The sequence below is a fragment of the Salmo salar genome, chromosome 03, assembly GCF_965601325.2.
Source record: "Salmo salar chromosome 03, fSalSal1, whole genome shotgun sequence".
In the NCBI taxonomy this organism is placed as follows: Eukaryota; Metazoa; Chordata; class Actinopteri; order Salmoniformes; family Salmonidae; genus Salmo; species Salmo salar.
The window spans coordinates 10,371,660-10,389,943 of NC_138293.1; the positions used below are offsets into that span (position 1 = coordinate 10,371,660).

Sequence of the window (18,284 nt, forward strand, 5' to 3'; positions counted from 1 at the left end):
ACAATGCCCCCTCGTCAGCACGTGCCTCTGCCCGACAGGTTAGGTGTATGAAAATAGGTAAATGCAGAGCCCGAATAGCTCAGTCGGTAGAGCATCAGACTTTTAATCTGAGGGTCCAGGGTTCAAGTCCCTGTTCGGGCGCTGCTTTAATGTTCACCTTCTTTCAGCAGGCAGTCTTTCGATACTTGCATTTTGTCAGATTTAAAAATGGCTTTAGTGCGAAAGCATACCATGCGATTATCTGAGGACAGCGCCCCGCTTACAAAAGCATACAAACATTTTCCAACCATATAGAGGAGTCACGAAAGTCAGAAATAGCTATCAAATCAATCACTTACCTTTGAAGATTTTCATCTGGTTGCAGTCACAAGAGTCTCAGCTACACAATAAATGTTTGTTTTGTTCAATAAAGTCCCTCTTTATATCCCAAAAACTCAGTTTTGTTGGCTCGTTGTGTTCAGTAATCCACTGGCTCAAAGACGGTCAAAACACGCAGACGAATACGTCCGAATAATACCGGTAACGTTTGTTGAAACATGTCAAACGATTTTTATAAATAATCCTCAGTTTGTCAATTGTCTAAATACGCGATAATATTTCAACCGGACAATAGCGTATTCAATAGAAAGGAAAAACAACGAAGGGCGCGCACTTGGTCATGTGCACAAACCAGCACTGCATGCTTCCTCAGTCCACTGACAGAAGGTCTCATTCTTCTTCATTTTTCAGAAAACAATCCTGAAACAATGTCTAAAGACTGTTGACATCTAGTGGAAGCCATAGGAACTGCAATCTTGGTCCTAACCCATTAGAAACTCAATAGGCATTCAATTGAAAACTTCCCACATCAAAAAAAATCCCACTTCCCGGATGGATTTTCCTCAGATTTTCACCTGCCATATCAGTTCTGTTATACTCACAGACATCATTTGAACGGTTTTGGAAACTTTACAGTGTGTTCTATCCAAATCTACCAATTATATGCATATCCTAGCTTCTGGGCCTGAGTAAAAGGTAGTTTACTTTGGGCACGCTTCTCATCCAGACGTCAAAATACTTCCCCTAAGCCATAAGAAGTTGAAATCCGTGTTCGAAGACTGATTTAAGTCTGTCAATCAATCACACAGCATCATCTGATATGGGAATTTGCAGTGTGCCAGGCTTTTATGAGAGACAATTGTCATCTAAAGCAGCATTGGTTTGGTTGTTTTCGTTGGAGATTTGTACTGTAAGCCACATTGGTACTTGTGCTGATTCATTGACTTCGCTGTTTAAAGAAGGTAGAGATTGCACACATAAAAACACTAACCACGACGTGATTTGAACACGGAACCTTCTGATCTGGAGTCAGATGCGCTACCGTTGCGCCACGAGGTCTTAGACAAAATGCATCTTTGGAGGTGATGCCTAGTTCAGATTTCGGTGACTGTAATCATTTGGAATGGAGGCCTGGATCTCTGGGGAAATGTACCATCTGACAATGCCCCCTCGTCAGCACGTGCCTCTGCCCGACAGGTTAGGTGTATGAAAATAGGTAAATGCAGAGCCCGAATAGCTCAGTCGGTAGAGCATCAGACTTTTAATCTGAGGGTCCAGGGTTCAAGTCCCTGTTCGGGCGCTGCTTTAATGTTCACCTTCTTTCAGCAGGCAGTCTTTCGATACTTGCATTTTGTCAGATTTAAAAATGGCTTTAGTGCGAAAGCATACCATGCGATTATCTGAGGACAGCGCCCCGCTTACAAAAGCATACAAACATTTTCCAACCATATAGAGGAGTCACGAAAGTCAGAAATAGCTATCAAATCAATCACTTACCTTTGAAGATTTTCATCTGGTTGCAGTCACAAGAGTCTCAGCTACACAATAAATGTTTGTTTTGTTCAATAAAGTCCCTCTTTATATCCCAAAAACTCAGTTTTGTTGGCTCGTTGTGTTCAGTAATCCACTGGCTCAAAGACGGTCAAAACACGCAGACGAATACGTCCGAATAATACCGGTAACGTTTGTTGAAACATGTCAAACGATTTTTATAAATAATCCTCAGTTTGTCAATTGTCTAAATACGCGATAATATTTCAACCGGACAATAGCGTATTCAATAGAAAGGAAAAACAACGAAGGGCGCGCACTTGGTCATGTGCACAAACCAGCACTGCATGCTTCCTCAGTCCACTGACAGAAGGTCTCATTCTTCTTCATTTTTCAGAAAACAATCCTGAAACAATGTCTAAAGACTGTTGACATCTAGTGGAAGCCATAGGAACTGCAATCTTGGTCCTAACCCATTAGAAACTCAATAGGCATTCAATTGAAAACTTCCCACATCAAAAAAAATCCCACTTCCCGGATGGATTTTCCTCAGATTTTCACCTGCCATATCAGTTCTGTTATACTCACAGACATCATTTGAACGGTTTTGGAAACTTTACAGTGTGTTCTATCCAAATCTACCAATTATATGCATATCCTAGCTTCTGGGCCTGAGTAAAAGGTAGTTTACTTTGGGCACGCTTCTCATCCAGACGTCAAAATACTTCCCCTAAGCCATAAGAAGTTGAAATCCGTGTTCGAAGACTGATTTAAGTCTGTCAATCAATCACACAGCATCATCTGATATGGGAATTTGCAGTGTGCCAGGCTTTTATGAGAGACAATTGTCATCTAAAGCAGCATTGGTTTGGTTGTTTTCGTTCGAGATTTGTACTGTAAGCCACATTGGTACTTGTGCTTATTCATTGACTTCGCTGTTTAAAGAAGGTAGAGATTGCACACATAAAAACACTAACCACGACGTGATTTGAACACGGAACCTTCTGATCTGGAGTCAGATGCGCTACCGTTGCGCCACGAGGTCTTAGACAAAATGCATCTTTGGAGGTGATGCCTAGTTCAGATTTCGGTGACTGTATCATTTGGAATGGAGGCCTGGATCTCTGGGGAAATGTACCATCTGACAATGCCCCCTCGTCAGCACGTGCCTCTGCCCGACAGGTTAGGTGTATGAAAATAGGTAAATGCAGAGCCCGAATAGCTCAGTCGGTAGAGCATCAGACTTTTAATCTGAGGGTCCAGGGTTCAAGTCCCTGTTCGGGCGCTGCTTTAATGTTCACCTTCTTTCAGCAGGCAGTCTTTCGATACTTGCATTTTGTCAGATTTAAAAATGGCTTTAGTGCGAAAGCATACCATGCGATTATCTGAGGACAGCGCCCCGCTTACAAAAGCATACAAACATTTTCCAACCATATAGAGGAGTCACGAAAGTCAGAAATAGCTATCAAATCAATCACTTACCTTTGAAGATTTTCATCTGGTTGCAGTCACAAGAGTCTCAGCTACACAATAAATGTTTGTTTTGTTCAATAAAGTCCCTCTTTATATCCCAAAAACTCAGTTTTGTTGGCTCGTTGTGTTCAGTAATCCACTGGCTCAAAGACGGTCAAAACACGCAGACGAATACGTCCGAATAATACCGGTAACGTTTGTTGAAACATGTCAAACGATTTTTATAAATAATCCTCAGTTTGTCAATTGTCTAAATACGCGATAATATTTCAACCGGACAATAGCGTATTCAATAGAAAGGAAAAACAACGAAGGGCGCGCACTTGGTCATGTGCACAAACCAGCACTGCATGCTTCCTCAGTCCACTGACAGAAGGTCTCATTCTTCTTCATTTTTCAGAAAACAATCCTGAAACAATGTCTAAAGACTGTTGACATCTAGTGGAAGCCATAGGAACTGCAATCTTGGTCCTAACCCATTAGAAACTCAATAGGCATTCAATTGAAAACTTCCCACATCAAAAAAAATCCCACTTCCCGGATGGATTTTCCTCAGATTTTCACCTGCCATATCAGTTCTGTTATACTCACAGACATCATTTGAACGGTTTTGGAAACTTTACAGTGTGTTCTATCCAAATCTACCAATTATATGCATATCCTAGCTTCTGGGCCTGAGTAAAAGGTAGTTTACTTTGGGCACGCTTCTCATCCAGACGTCAAAATACTTCCCCTAAGCCATAAGAAGTTGAAATCCGTGTTCGAAGACTGATTTAAGTCTGTCAATCAATCACACAGCATCATCTGATATGGGAATTTGCAGTGTGCCAGGCTTTTATGAGAGACAATTGTCATCTAAAGCAGCATTGGTTTGGTTGTTTTCGTTCGAGATTTGTACTGTAAGCCACATTGGTACTTGTGCTTATTCATTGACTTCGCTGTTTAAAGAAGGTAGAGATTGCACACATAAAAACACTAACCACGACGTGATTTGAACACGGAACCTTCTGATCTGGAGTCAGATGCGCTACCGTTGCGCCACGAGGTCTTAGACAAAATGCATCTTTGGAGGTGATGCCTAGTTCAGATTTCGGTGACTGTATCATTTGGAATGGAGGCCTGGATCTCTGGGGAAATGTACCATCTGACAATGCCCCCTCGTCAGCACGTGCCTCTGCCCGACAGGTTAGGTGTATGAAAATAGGTAAATGCAGAGCCCGAATAGCTCAGTCGGTAGAGCATCAGACTTTTAATCTGAGGGTCCAGGGTTCAAGTCCCTGTTCGGGCGCTGCTTTAATGTTCACCTTCTTTCAGCAGGCAGTCTTTCGATACTTGCATTTTGTCAGATTTAAAAATGGCTTTAGTGCGAAAGCATACCATGCGATTATCTGAGGACAGCGCCCCGCTTACAAAAGCATACAAACATTTTCCAACCATATAGAGGAGTCACGAAAGTCAGAAATAGCTATCAAATCAATCACTTACCTTTGAAGATTTTCATCTGGTTGCAGTCACAAGAGTCTCAGCTACACAATAAATGTTTGTTTTGTTCAATAAAGTCCCTCTTTATATCCCAAAAACTCAGTTTTGTTGGCTCGTTGTGTTCAGTAATCCACTGGCTCAAAGACGGTCAAAACACGCAGACGAATACGTCCGAATAATACCGGTAACGTTTGTTGAAACATGTCAAACGATTTTTATAAATAATCCTCAGTTTGTCAATTGTCTAAATACGCGATAATATTTCAACCGGACAATAGCGTATTCAATAGAAAGGAAAAACAACGAAGGGCGCGCACTTGGTCATGTGCACAAACCAGCACTGCATGCTTCCTCAGTCCACTGACAGAAGGTCTCATTCTTCTTCATTTTTCAGAAAACAATCCTGAAACAATGTCTAAAGACTGTTGACATCTAGTGGAAGCCATAGGAACTGCAATCTTGGTCCTAACCCATTAGAAACTCAATAGGCATTCAATTGAAAACTTCCCACATCAAAAAAAATCCCACTTCCCGGATGGATTTTCCTCAGATTTTCACCTGCCATATCAGTTCTGTTATACTCACAGACATCATTTGAACGGTTTTGGAAACTTTACAGTGTGTTCTATCCAAATCTACCAATTATATGCATATCCTAGCTTCTGGGCCTGAGTAAAAGGTAGTTTACTTTGGGCACGCTTCTCATCCAGACCTCAAAATACTTCCCCTAAGCCATAAGAAGTTGAAATCCGTGTTCGAAGACTGATTTAAGTCTGTCAATCAATCACACAGCATCATCTGATATGGGAATTTGCAGTGTGCCAGGCTTTTATGAGAGACAATTGTCATCTAAAGCAGCATTGGTTTGGTTGTTTTCGTTCGAGATTTGTACTGTAAGCCACATTGGTACTTGTGCTTATTCATTGACTTCGCTGTTTAAAGAAGGTAGAGATTGCACACATAAAAATACTAACCACGACGTGATTTGAACACGGAACCTTCTGATCTGGAGTCAGATGCGCTACCGTTGCGCCACGAGGTCTTAGACAAAATGCATCTTTGGAGGTGATGCCTAGTTCAGATTTCGGTGACTGTATCATTTGGAATGGAGGCCTGGATCTCTGGGGAAATGTACCATCTGACAATGCCCCCTCGTCAGCACGTGCCTCTGCCCGACAGGTTAGGTGTATGAAAATAGGTAAATGCAGAGCCCGAATAGCTCAGTCGGTAGAGCATCAGACTTTTAATCTGAGGGTCCAGGGTTCAAGTCCCTGTTCGGGCGCTGCTTTAATGTTCACCTTCTTTCAGCAGGCAGTCTTTCGATACTTGCATTTTGTCAGATTTAAAAATGGCTTTAGTGCGAAAGCATACCATGCGATTATCTGAGGACAGCGCCCCGCTTACAAAAGCATACAAACATTTTCCAACCATATAGAGGAGTCACGAAAGTCAGAAATAGCTATCAAATCAATCACTTACCTTTGAAGATTTTCATCTGGTTGCAGTCACAAGAGTCTCAGCTACACAATAAATGTTTGTTTTGTTCAATAAAGTCCCTCTTTATATCCCAAAAACTCAGTTTTGTTGGCTCGTTGTGTTCAGTAATCCACTGGCTCAAAGACGGTCAAAACACGCAGACGAATACGTCCGAATAATACCGGTAACGTTTGTTGAAACATGTCAAACGATTTTTATAAATAATCCTCAGTTTGTCAATTGTCTAAATACGCGATAATATTTCAACCGGACAATAGCGTATTCAATAGAAAGGAAAAACAACGAAGGGCGCGCACTTGGTCATGTGCACAAACCAGCACTGCATGCTTCCTCAGTCCACTGACAGAAGGTCTCATTCTTCTTCATTTTTCAGAAAACAATCCTGAAACAATGTCTAAAGACTGTTGACATCTAGTGGAAGCCATAGGAACTGCAATCTTGGTCCTAACCCATTAGAAACTCAATAGGCATTCAATTGAAAACTTCCCACATCAAAAAAAATCCCACTTCCCGGATGGATTTTCCTCAGATTTTCACCTGCCATATCAGTTCTGTTATACTCACAGACATCATTTGAACGGTTTTGGAAACTTTACAGTGTGTTCTATCCAAATCTACCAATTATATGCATATCCTAGCTTCTGGGCCTGAGTAAAAGGTAGTTTACTTTGGGCACGCTTCTCATCCAGACCTCAAAATACTTCCCCTAAGCCATAAGAAGTTGAAATCCGTGTTCGAAGACTGATTTAAGTCTGTCAATCAATCACACAGCATCATCTGATATGGGAATTTGCAGTGTGCCAGGCTTTTATGAGAGACAATTGTCATCTAAAGCAGCATTGGTTTGGTTGTTTTCGTTCGAGATTTGTACTGTAAGCCACATTGGTACTTGTGCTTATTCATTGACTTCGCTGTTTAAAGAAGGTAGAGATTGCACACATAAAAATACTAACCACGACGTGATTTGAACACGGAACCTTCTGATCTGGAGTCAGATGCGCTACCGTTGCGCCACGAGGTCTTAGACAAAATGCATCTTTGGAGGTGATGCCTAGTTCAGATTTCGGTGACTGTATCATTTGGAATGGAGGCCTGGATCTCTGGGGAAATGTACCATCTGACAATGCCCCCTCGTCAGCACGTGCCTCTGCCCGACAGGTTAGGTGTATGAAAATAGGTAAATGCAGAGCCCGAATAGCTCAGTCGGTAGAGCATCAGACTTTTAATCTGAGGGTCCAGGGTTCAAGTCCCTGTTCGGGCGCTGCTTTAATGTTCACCTTCTTTCAGCAGGCAGTCTTTCGATACTTGCATTTTGTCAGATTTAAAAATGGCTTTAGTGCGAAAGCATACCATGCGATTATCTGAGGACAGCGCCCCGCTTACAAAAGCATACAAACATTTTCCAACCATATAGAGGAGTCACGAAAGTCAGAAATAGCTATCAAATCAATCACTTACCTTTGAAGATTTTCATCTGGTTGCAGTCACAAGAGTCTCAGCTACACAATAAATGTTTGTTTTGTTCAATAAAGTCCCTCTTTATATCCCAAAAACTCAGTTTTGTTGGCTCGTTGTGTTCAGTAATCCACTGGCTCAAAGACGGTCAAAACACGCAGACGAATACGTCCGAATAATACCGGTAACGTTTGTTGAAACATGTCAAACGATTTTTATAATTAATCCTCAGTTTGTCAATTGTCTAAATACGCGATAATATTTCAACCGGACAATAGCGTATTCAATAGAAAGGAAAAACAACGAAGGGCGCGCACTTGGTCATGTGCGCAAACCAGCACTGCATGCTTCCTCAGTCCACTGACAGAAGGTCTCATTCTTCTTCATTTTTCAGAAAACAATCCTGAAACAATGTCTAAAGACTGTTGACATCTAGTGGAAGCCATAGGAACTGCAATCTTGGTCCTAACCCATTAGAAACTCAATAGGCATTCAATTGAAAACTTCCCACATCAAAAAAAATCCCACTTCCCGGATGGATTTTCCTCAGATTTTCACCTGCCATATCAGTGCTGTTATACTCACAGACATCATTTGAACGGTTTTGGAAACTTTACAGTGTGTTCTATCCAAATCTACCAATTATATGCATATCCTAGCTTCTGGGCCTGAGTAAAAGGTAGTTTACTTTGGGCACGCTTCTCATCCAGACGTCAAAATACTTCCCCTAAGCCATAAGAAGTTGAAATCCGTGTTCGAAGACTGATTTAAGTCTGTCAATCAATCACACAGCATCATCTGATATGGGAATTTGCAGTGTGCCAGGCTTTTATGAGAGACAATTGTCATCTAAAGAAGCATTGGTTTGGTTGTTTTCGTTCGAGATTTGTACTGTAAGCCACATTGGTACTTGTGCTGATTCATTGACTTCGCTGTTTAAAGAAGGTAGAGATTGCACACATAAAAACACTAACCACGACGTGATTTGAACACGGAACCTTCTGATCTGGAGTCAGATGCGATACCGTTGCGCCACGAGGTCTTAGACAAAATGCATCTTTGGAGGTGATGCCTAGTTCAGATTTCGGTGACTGTATCATTTGGAATGGAGGCCTGGATCTCTGGGGAAATGTACCATCTGACAATGCCCCCTCGTCAGCACGTGCCTCTGCCCGACAGGTTAGGTGTATGAAAATAGGTAAATGCAGAGCCCGAATAGCTCAGTCGGTAGAGCATCAGACTTTTAATCTGAGGGTCCAGGGTTCAAGTCCCTGTTCGGGTGCTGCTTTAATGTTCACCTTCTTTCAGCAGGCAGTCTTTCGATACTTGCATTTTGTCAGATTTAAAAATGGCTTTAGTGCGAAAGCATACCATGCGATTATCTGAGGACAGCGCCCCGCTTACAAAAGCATACAAACATTTTCCAACCATATAGAGGAGTCACGAAAGTCAGAAATAGCTATCAAATCAATCACTTACCTTTGAAGATTTTCATCTGGTTGCAGTCACAAGAGTCTCAGCTACACAATAAATGTTTGTTTTGTTCAATAAAGTCCCTCTTTATATCCCAAAAACTCAGTTTTGTTGGCTCGTTGTGTTCAGTAATCCACTGGCTCAAAGACGGTCAAAACACGCAGACGAATACGTCCGAATTGTACCGGTAACGTTTGTTGAAACATGTCAAACGATTTTTATAATTAATCCTCAGTTTGTCAATTGTCTAAATACGCGATAATATTTCAACCGGACAATAGCGTATTCAATAGAAAGGAAAAACAACGAATGCGCGCACTTGGTCATGTGCGCAAACCAGCACTGCATGCTTCCTCAGTCCACTGACAGAAGGTCTCATTCTTCTTCATTTTTCAGAAAACAATCCTGAAACAATGTCTAAAGACTGTTGACATCTAGTGGAAGCCATAGGAACTGCAATCTTGGTCCTAACCCATTAGAAACTCAATAGGCATTCAATTGAAAACTTCCCACATCAAAAAAAATCCCACTTCCCGGATGGATTTTCCTCAGATTTTCACCTGCCATATCAGTTCTGTTATACTCACAGACATCATTTGAACGGTTTTGGAAACTTTACAGTGTGTTCTATCCAAATCTACCAATTATATGCATATCCTAGCTTCTGGGCCTGAGTAAAAGGTAGTTTACTTTGGGCACGCTTCTCATCCAGACGTCAAAATACTTCCCCTAAGCCATAAGAAGTTGAAATCCGTGTTCGAAGACTGATTTAAGTCTGTCAATCAATCACACAGCATCATCTGATATGGGAATTTGCAGTGTGCCAGGCTTTTATGAGAGACAATTGTCATCTAAAGCAGCATTGGTTTGGTTGTTTTCGTTCGAGATTTGTACTGTAAGCCACATTGGTACTTGTGCTGATTCATTGACTTCGCTGTTTAAAGAAGGTAGAGATTGCACACATAAAAACACTAACCACGACGTGATTTGAACACGGAACCTTCTGATCTGGAGTCAGATGCGCTACCGTTGCGCCACGAGGTCTTAGACGAAATGCATCTTTGGAGGTGATGCCTAGTTCAGATTTCGTTGACTGTATCATTTGGAATGGAGGCCTGGATCTCTGGGGAAATGTACCATCTGACAATGCCCCCTCGTCAGCACGTGCCTCTGCCCGACAGGTTAGGTGTATGAAAATAAGTAAATGCAGAGCCCGAATAGCTCAGTCGGTAGAGCATCAGACTTTTAATCTGAGGGTCCAGCGTTCAAGTCCCTGTTCGGGTGCTGCTTTAATGTTTACCTTCCTTCAGTAGGCAGTCTTTCAATACTTGCATTTTGTCAGATTTAAAAATGGCTTTACTGCGAAAGCATACCATGTGATTATCTGAGGACAGCGCCCCGCTTACAAACGCATACAAACATTTTCCAACCATATAGAGTCACGAAAGTCAGAAATAGCGATCAAATTAATCACTTACCTTTGAAGATTTTCATCTGGTTGCAGTCACAAGAGTCTCAGCTACACAATAAATGTTTGTTTTGTTCAATAAAGTCCCTCTTTATATCCAAAAACTCAGTTTTGTTGGCGCGTTGTGTTCAGTAATCCACTGGCTCAAAGGCGGTCAAAACACGCAGACGAATACATCCGAATAGTACCGGTAAAGTTTGTTGAAACATGTCAAACGATTTTTATAATTAATCCTCAGGTTGTCAATTGTCTAAATTCTCGATAATATTTCAACCGGACAATAGCGTATTCAATAGAAAGGAAAAACAACGAAGGGCGCGCACTTGGTCATGTGCGCAAACCAACACTGCATGCTTCCTTAGTCCACTGACAGAAGGTCTCATTCTTGTTCATTTTTCAGAAAACAATCCTGAAACAATGTCTAAAGACTGTTGACATCTAGTGGAAGCCATAGGAACTGCAATCTGGGTCCTAACCCATTAGAAACTCAATAGGCATTCAATTGAAAACTTCCCACATCAAAAAAAATCCCACTTCCCGGATGGATTTTCCTCAGATTTTCACCTGCCATATCAGTTCTGTTATACTCACAGACATCATTTGAACAGTTTTGGAAACTTTACAGTGTGTTCTATACAAATCTACCAATTATATGCATATCCTAGCTTCTGGGCCTGAGTAAAAGGCAGTTTACTTTGGGCACGCTTCTCATCCAGACGTCAAAATACTTCCCCTAAGCCATAAGAAGTTGAAATCCGTGTTCGAAGACTGATTTAAGTCTGTCAATCAATCACACAGCATCATCTGATATGAGAATTTGCAGTGTGCCAGGCTTTTATGAGAGACAATTGTCATCTAAAGCAGCATTGGTTTGGTTGTTTTCGTTCGAGATTTGTACTGTAAGCCACATTGGTACTTGTGCTGATTCATTGACTTCGCTGTTTAAACCTGTTAGGGCTACCCCCCCACTTCTCTTAATTTCCGCCTAAAGACATACCCAAATCTAACTGTCTGTAGCTCAGGCCCAGTAGCAAGGATATGCATGTTCTTGGTTTCATTTGAAAGGAAACACTCTGAAGTTTGTGGAAATGTGAATTGAATGTAGGAGAATATAACACAATAGATCTGGTAGAAGAAAATACAAGGAAACAAACATACGTTTTCTGTTATTTATTGTTGCTGTATCATCTTTCAAATAAAGAAGAACAGACAAACATACAGATGGGATGCTGGGGATGGTTTGATTGCAGAAAATAAGATGGCAACAATAGCTGAGCAAAGTTTTGGAAAATTAACTCCAAAAATGAGCGAGCCACATGCCATTGATCATGAGGTCACCCAGGTGTCCCACACCAATGTACCCAAATGTACCCAAGTGGCCAAATTGGTACAGTGATACATATTGAAAGAAACAACTATATACAAAATACAAATGTCATTCTAACACTCCCCCCCCCCCCCAAAAAAAAAGTAAAAAATTAACATTGGGAACTATTTACACTTTATATTTACAATACTGTGAAGACCCTCAGTCCACAATATTGTGCTGATGGTGCCATGGCACATAGCAGTTTCTTTCTGCTGTAAAGCAGAGGCTTACTGCGCAGGTGTTGCAGGTGATGGCACATTTTCTGTGACAAAGGGCACAGCGACGTCTCCCCACTGTGGCCTTTTTGCCCGGAGGCACATCCATGCCTGCAGAGATGTATCTGGGCAGGTGAACACCACAGTTTGGAGCAGAAGAGACAGAGGTAGAGGGGACAGAAGGTGCTTCAGTGGACTTGCTATAGGCAGCAAGCTCCTGGATGAGCACCTCTCTGAATGCAAGCTGAGAGATGGGGGCTGTCCACAGCTCTTGGCCATTTCCTTCTGTAGAATGAAAGAATTGACCACACCAATATCAATAAAATGATTTTAAAAAAAATTGTACCATTTCATGGTCTTGTGTAGCACATTGTAGTACCCTATCAGTGCATCTGACAGGTCCACACCCCCCATGCTCTTGTTGTAGTCTTTGACAGCTACTGGAATGGGGCCATTTTTGGTGTTCCATGCCCCGCTACCGTCCTTGACACGCCTGATGACCTGATCTCCACTGAAGGACTTGTGGATAGTGGAGCACATGACCACCTCCCTGGTATCCATCCACTTCACAAACAGCAGGCCATCTTCACGGATCCATCGCATGGTACCCCGCTCAGCCCGCTTAGGCATGTCGTTTTCCTTGGTTTTCGGAAAGCCCACCCTGTTGGTCCGAATGGTCCCACAAGCCCACACATCACGCTGCCTCAGGTCTCTGAACAGGGTAGGGCTTGTGTAGAAGTTGTCTACAAATAGTTTGTAGCCCTTCCCCAGCAGTTGAAAATCCAATAATTCCATAACGGAATCATAACTCAGTCCATTACCGGTTGCAAAACTGCTCTTCCCCTCATAAACAAAAAAATTACAGGTGTAGGCACACACAGAATCAGCCAAAACAAACAGTTTGTATCCCCACTTGGTCGGTTTGTTTCTCATGTATTGTTTTAGGCTGATTCGGGCCTTTGAGGCTACCATCCTCTCATCAATGGACAGGTTCTGGGCAGGCTGAAAATAGGTCTTGCAGGCCTCAACGATGTTGGGGTAGAGAGGTTTGATCTTGCATAGCCTATCAAACCTTGGTGTGCCTCTCTGCTTGTCATTCTCCCCATCAACTTCTGGGTCACTGATGTGAAGTGCCCGTGAGATAGACAGAAACCGTTTGCAAGACATCACAGTCATGGGGAAAGGCAGTTGGTAGAGAGCTGACGTCTTCCAGTAGTCCTTCAGAGTTTTCAACTTCACCAGCCCCATGTAAATGACCAGTGAAAGAAAGCAGAAAAGGTCTGAAATGGAAATGGGCTTCCATGCCTCTTTCTTTCCTGACTGCTTCTTAGCCCCATACTTATTGGTGTTCGACACCAGGGAATCTACAACTGACGAGGTGAAAAACAGTTGGAAAAGTTGAAGGGGTCTGTACTTTGCAGTCATGTCAAGTTGAGGGCCTGGCTGCCTTTTGGGTCTGAAAACTGGTGGAATTGGTTCCACATCTTCTTCTGACACAGAGTGCCAACGACCCTCTGTCCCTTTGTTTGAAGGTTTCTCTCTGCCCCACCTCCGTTTCTTTGTTACTGACTTCACACCTCTAGATGGAGCCAGAGACAGCAGGGCTCCGTCTGGATGAACCAGCTTCAGAGGGGGATGGGCACCTAGCCACTGGTGGCTCATAATCAGAATCACTCCCACTGTGAATGAAAGGCAAAACTCAGTAAGAATACTTTCACATATGAGCCCTGTATCAACATGTAAAATAAACATATGTGTATTATATAGAGTACAGGGAACATTATGGTGAATTGCTGTTCCATTCCACGTTTATGTAAATTCAATTTAAAAAATATATATATATATAAACACACAGTACAGCCAAGGTGTACTTTATACATTTACATTTTAGTCATTTAGCAGATGCGCTTATCCAGAGCGACGTACAGTAGTGAATGTATACATCTCACGCATTATAATTTTTTTTTGTATTGGTCCCCAGTGAGAATTGAACCCATAGCCATGGCATTATAGACACCATGCGCTACCGACTGAGCCACAGGGAAGACATTGCGTTACTGATGGAATTTTTATATATTGCAAATAAAATAAGAAAATCTCAATAAAAAAAAATAAATATATTTCATATTATTCATTTCAAACAATAACATTACGACTTACTTATCCAGCACGGCATCCTCCCCATGTAGAAACATATCTTCAGTCCTGGAGTCAAAGCTATCTTCACTGAAAGAATCATCTTCCTCTAGAAATTCTGTCTCGCTTTCTCTATCAATTTCCTCTAAAATCTCGGTCAAATCTGTATACCTAGACTTTGTTTTAGACTTTCCTGATTTATTCGCCATAATTTCACTAAATAAACTTGCTGAAAACGCTATTGATTATGTACCGCTATGCGTAACACTCGTGGCTCCGTCAAGTAGAATTCGCAATGACTGGAGAACCTCTTTTACGCCAGAGTTTACGACGAAGGCTGGTCTTCAAACCTATAACCATTATACACCGTCATTTACCTTAGCTCATTGGCTATCTTCCAAGCTAGATTTCAAGATGATCAGTGGTCATTGGGCCAAAATACAGTCAATCAACGATAGACCGCTCCTACCACTGGTGCGTAAAGCTGTCATTGATCGCTGTCTTCAAATCGGCTTCTTTCGGTCAATACGTCCCAGGAAAAAAACCATCAAGGTTGATGTGTCACTAACAATCAGAGGATTGCAATGAAGCCAACCTTGACTAGATACACGTTTGTTTTGTGAGTGTAATTACCACGAATGTCACGTCCAAAGTTGAAGGAGACGGAAATCACGACGCAAGCGGTTTACAAATGTTTCGTGTTAGGCTATAAAAATGGATTTGATCAAACATAATTGACATTCACTAAGTAGTTAGGACACTTGGCATTGCCACCAGAAGAAGATCTTCAAAGGTAATTGATTATTTTATTGCCATTTCTGACTTTAGTGGAAAATGCCAGTAATGCTTGTGTGTGCGGGAGCTGTCCTCGGATTATTATAATGTATGCTTTCGCCGCAAAACATTTTTGATATCTGACATACTGGCTGGATTAACAAGATGTTAAGCTTTTAAAAACTGTAACCTACATGTATTTACATAAATGTTTAATATAACGATAGTGGATTTAGAATTGTGAAGCTATCCATTTTCACCGGATGTTAGCCAAGTGGGACGAAATCGTCCCACCTAGCCCAGACAGGTTAAAGAAGGTAGAGATTGCACACATAAAAACACTAACCACGACGTGATTTGAACACGGAACCTTCTGAACTGGAGTCAGATGCGCTACCGTTGCGCCACGAGGTCTTAGACAAAATGCATCTTTGGAGGTGATGCCTAGTTCAGATTTCGTTGACTGTATCATTTGGAATGGAGGCCTGGATCTCTGGGGAAATGTACCATCTGACAATGCCCCCTCGTCAGCACGTGCCTCTGCCCGACAGGTTAGGTGTATGAAAATAGGTAAATGCTGAACCCCAATAGCTCAGTCGGTAGAGCATCAGACTTTTAATCTGAGGGTCCAGGGTTCAAGTCCCTGTTCGGGCGCTGCTTTAATGTTCACCTTCTTTCAGCAGGCAGTCTTTCGATACTTGCATTTTGTCAGATTTAAAAATGGCTTTACTGCGAAAGCATACCATGCGATTATCTGAGGACAGCGCCCGGCTTACAAAAGCATACAAACATTTTCCAACCATATAGAGGAGTCATGAAAGTCAGAATTAGCTATCAAATCAATCACTTAAATTGGAAGATTTTCATCTGGTTGCAGTCACAAGAGTCTCAGCTACACAATAAATGTTTGTTTTGTTCAATAAAGTCCCTCTTTATATCCCAAAAACTCAGTTTTGTTGGCTCGTTGTGTTCAGTAATCCACTGGCTCAAAGACGGTCAAAACACACAGACGAATACGTCCGAATAGTACCGCTAACGTTTGTTGAAACATGTCAAACGATTTTTATAATTAATCCTCAGTTTGTCAATTGTCTAAATACGCGATAATATTTCAACCGGACAATAGCGTATTCAATAGAAAGGAAAAACAACGAAGGGCGCGCACTTGGTCATGTGCGCAAACCAGCACTGCATGCTTCCTCAGTCCACTGACAGAAGGTCTCATTCTTCTTCATTTTTCAGAAAACAATCCTGAAACAATGTCTAAAGATTGTTGACATCTAGTGGAAGCCATAGGAACTGCAATCTGGGTCCTAACCCATTAGAAACTCAATAGGCATTCAATTGAAAACTTCCCACATCAAAAAAAATCCCACTTCCCGTATGGATTTTCCTATGATTTTCACCTGCCATATCAGTTCTGTTATACTCACAGACATCGTTTGAACGGTTTTGGAAACTTTACAGTGTGTTCTATCCAAATCTACCAATTATATGCATATCCTAGCTTCTGGGCCTGAGTAACAGGCAGTTTACTTTGGGCACGCTTCTCATCCAGACGTCAAAATACTTCCCCATAGCCATAAGAAGTTCAAATCCGTGTTCGAAGACTGATTTAAGTTTGTCAATCAATCACACAGCATCATCTGATATGGGAATTTGCAGTGTGCCAGGCTTTTATGAGAGACAATTGTCATCTAAAGCAGCATTGGTTTGGTTGTTTTCGTTTGAGATTTGTACTGTAAGGCACATTGGTACTTGTGCTGATTCATTGTCTTCGCTGTTTAAAGAAGGTAGAGATTGCACACATAAAAACTCTGAACACGACGTGATTTGAACACGCAACCTTCTGATCTGGAGTCAGACGGCCTACCATTGCACCACTAGGTCTTAGACAAAATGCATTTTTGGAGGGGATGCCTAGTTCAGATTTCGTTGACTGTATAATTTGGAATGGAGGCCTGGTTCTCTGGGGAAATGTACCATCTGACAATGCCCCCTCGTCAGCACGTGCCTCTGCCTGGCAGGTTAGGTGTATGAAAATAAGTAAATGCAGAACCTGAATAGCTCAGTAGGTAGAGCATCAGTCTTTTAATCTGAGGGTCCAGGGTTCAAGTCCCTGTTTGGGCGCTGCTTTAATGTTCACCTTCCTTCAGTAGGCATTCTTTCGATACTTGCATTTTGTCAGATATAAAAATGGCTTTACTGCGAAAGCATACCATGCGATTATCTGAGGACAGCGCCCCACATACAAATGCATACAAACATTTTCCAACCAATTAGAGGAGTCACGAAAGTCAGAAATAGCGATCAAATGAATCACTTTGAAGATTTTCATCTGGTTGCAGTCACAAGAGTCTCAGCTACACAATAAATGTTTGTTTTGTTCAATAAAGTCCCTCTTTATATCCCAAAAACTAAGTTTTGTTGGCGCGTTGTGTTCAGTAATCCATTGGCTCAAAGGCGGTCAAAACACGCAGACGAATACGTCCGAATAGTACCGGTAACGTTTGTTGAAACATGTCAAACGATTTTTAGAATTAATCCTCAGGTTGTCAATTGTCTAAATACTCGATAATATTTCAACCGGACAATAGCGTATTCAATAGAAAGGAAAAACAGCGAAGGGCGTGCACTTGGTCATGTGCGCAAACCAGCACTGCATGCTTCCTCAGTCCACTGACAGAAGGTCTCATTCTTCTTCATTTTTCAGAAAACAATCCTGAAACAATGTCTAAAGACTGTTGACATCTAGTGGAAGCCATAGGAACTGCAATCTGGGTCCTAACCCATTAGAAACTCAATAGGCATTCAATTGAAAACTTCCCACATCAAAATAAATCTCACTTCCCGGATGGATTTTCCTCAGATTTTCACCTGCCATATCAGTTCTGTTATACTCACAGACATCATTTGAACGGTTTTGGAAATTTTACAGTGTGTTCTATCCAAATCTACCAATTATATGCATATCCTAGCTTCTGGGCCTGAGTAACAGGCAGTTTACTTTGGGCACGCTTCTCATCCAGACGTCAAAATACTTCCCCCAAGCCATAAGAAGTTAATGTTGCTGTTAATGTTGCTGTTAATGTTACTGTTGCTGTTAATGTTGCTGTTAATGTTGCTGTTAATG

The 18,284-nt window shown here is 41.7% G+C and overlaps 14 non-coding genes across 14 annotated transcripts; 7 read left to right on the top strand and 7 right to left on the bottom strand.

Annotated features, from left to right (window-relative positions):
- Positions 1-68: 68 nt before the first annotated feature.
- On the top strand, positions 69-141 carry trnak-uuu (transfer RNA lysine (anticodon UUU)). Its single transcript has one exon. It is a non-coding gene; the product is annotated as a tRNA-Lys (tRNA).
- Positions 142-1,305: 1,164 nt separating this feature from the next.
- Positions 1,306-1,377, bottom strand: trnaw-cca (transfer RNA tryptophan (anticodon CCA)). The gene has a single exon. It is a non-coding gene; the product is annotated as a tRNA-Trp (tRNA).
- A 168-nt stretch (positions 1,378-1,545) lies between these two features.
- On the top strand, positions 1,546-1,618 carry trnak-uuu (transfer RNA lysine (anticodon UUU)). Its single transcript has one exon. It is a non-coding gene; the product is annotated as a tRNA-Lys (tRNA).
- A 1,164-nt stretch (positions 1,619-2,782) lies between these two features.
- trnaw-cca (transfer RNA tryptophan (anticodon CCA)) lies at positions 2,783-2,854 on the bottom strand. Its single transcript has one exon. It is a non-coding gene; the product is annotated as a tRNA-Trp (tRNA).
- Positions 2,855-3,021: 167 nt separating this feature from the next.
- Positions 3,022-3,094, top strand: trnak-uuu (transfer RNA lysine (anticodon UUU)). Its single transcript has one exon. It is a non-coding gene; the product is annotated as a tRNA-Lys (tRNA).
- A 1,164-nt stretch (positions 3,095-4,258) lies between these two features.
- On the bottom strand, positions 4,259-4,330 carry trnaw-cca (transfer RNA tryptophan (anticodon CCA)). The gene has a single exon. It is a non-coding gene; the product is annotated as a tRNA-Trp (tRNA).
- A 167-nt stretch (positions 4,331-4,497) lies between these two features.
- Positions 4,498-4,570, top strand: trnak-uuu (transfer RNA lysine (anticodon UUU)). Its single transcript has one exon. It is a non-coding gene; the product is annotated as a tRNA-Lys (tRNA).
- Positions 4,571-5,734: 1,164 nt separating this feature from the next.
- On the bottom strand, positions 5,735-5,806 carry trnaw-cca (transfer RNA tryptophan (anticodon CCA)). Its single transcript has one exon. It is a non-coding gene; the product is annotated as a tRNA-Trp (tRNA).
- Positions 5,807-5,973: 167 nt separating this feature from the next.
- trnak-uuu (transfer RNA lysine (anticodon UUU)) lies at positions 5,974-6,046 on the top strand. Its single transcript has one exon. It is a non-coding gene; the product is annotated as a tRNA-Lys (tRNA).
- A 1,164-nt stretch (positions 6,047-7,210) lies between these two features.
- trnaw-cca (transfer RNA tryptophan (anticodon CCA)) lies at positions 7,211-7,282 on the bottom strand. Its single transcript has one exon. It is a non-coding gene; the product is annotated as a tRNA-Trp (tRNA).
- A 167-nt stretch (positions 7,283-7,449) lies between these two features.
- trnak-uuu (transfer RNA lysine (anticodon UUU)) lies at positions 7,450-7,522 on the top strand. Its single transcript has one exon. It is a non-coding gene; the product is annotated as a tRNA-Lys (tRNA).
- Positions 7,523-8,925: 1,403 nt separating this feature from the next.
- Positions 8,926-8,998, top strand: trnak-uuu (transfer RNA lysine (anticodon UUU)). Its single transcript has one exon. It is a non-coding gene; the product is annotated as a tRNA-Lys (tRNA).
- A 1,163-nt stretch (positions 8,999-10,161) lies between these two features.
- Positions 10,162-10,233, bottom strand: trnaw-cca (transfer RNA tryptophan (anticodon CCA)). The gene has a single exon. It is a non-coding gene; the product is annotated as a tRNA-Trp (tRNA).
- A 5,260-nt stretch (positions 10,234-15,493) lies between these two features.
- On the bottom strand, positions 15,494-15,565 carry trnaw-cca (transfer RNA tryptophan (anticodon CCA)). The gene has a single exon. It is a non-coding gene; the product is annotated as a tRNA-Trp (tRNA).
- Positions 15,566-18,284: the final 2,719 nt, after the last annotated feature.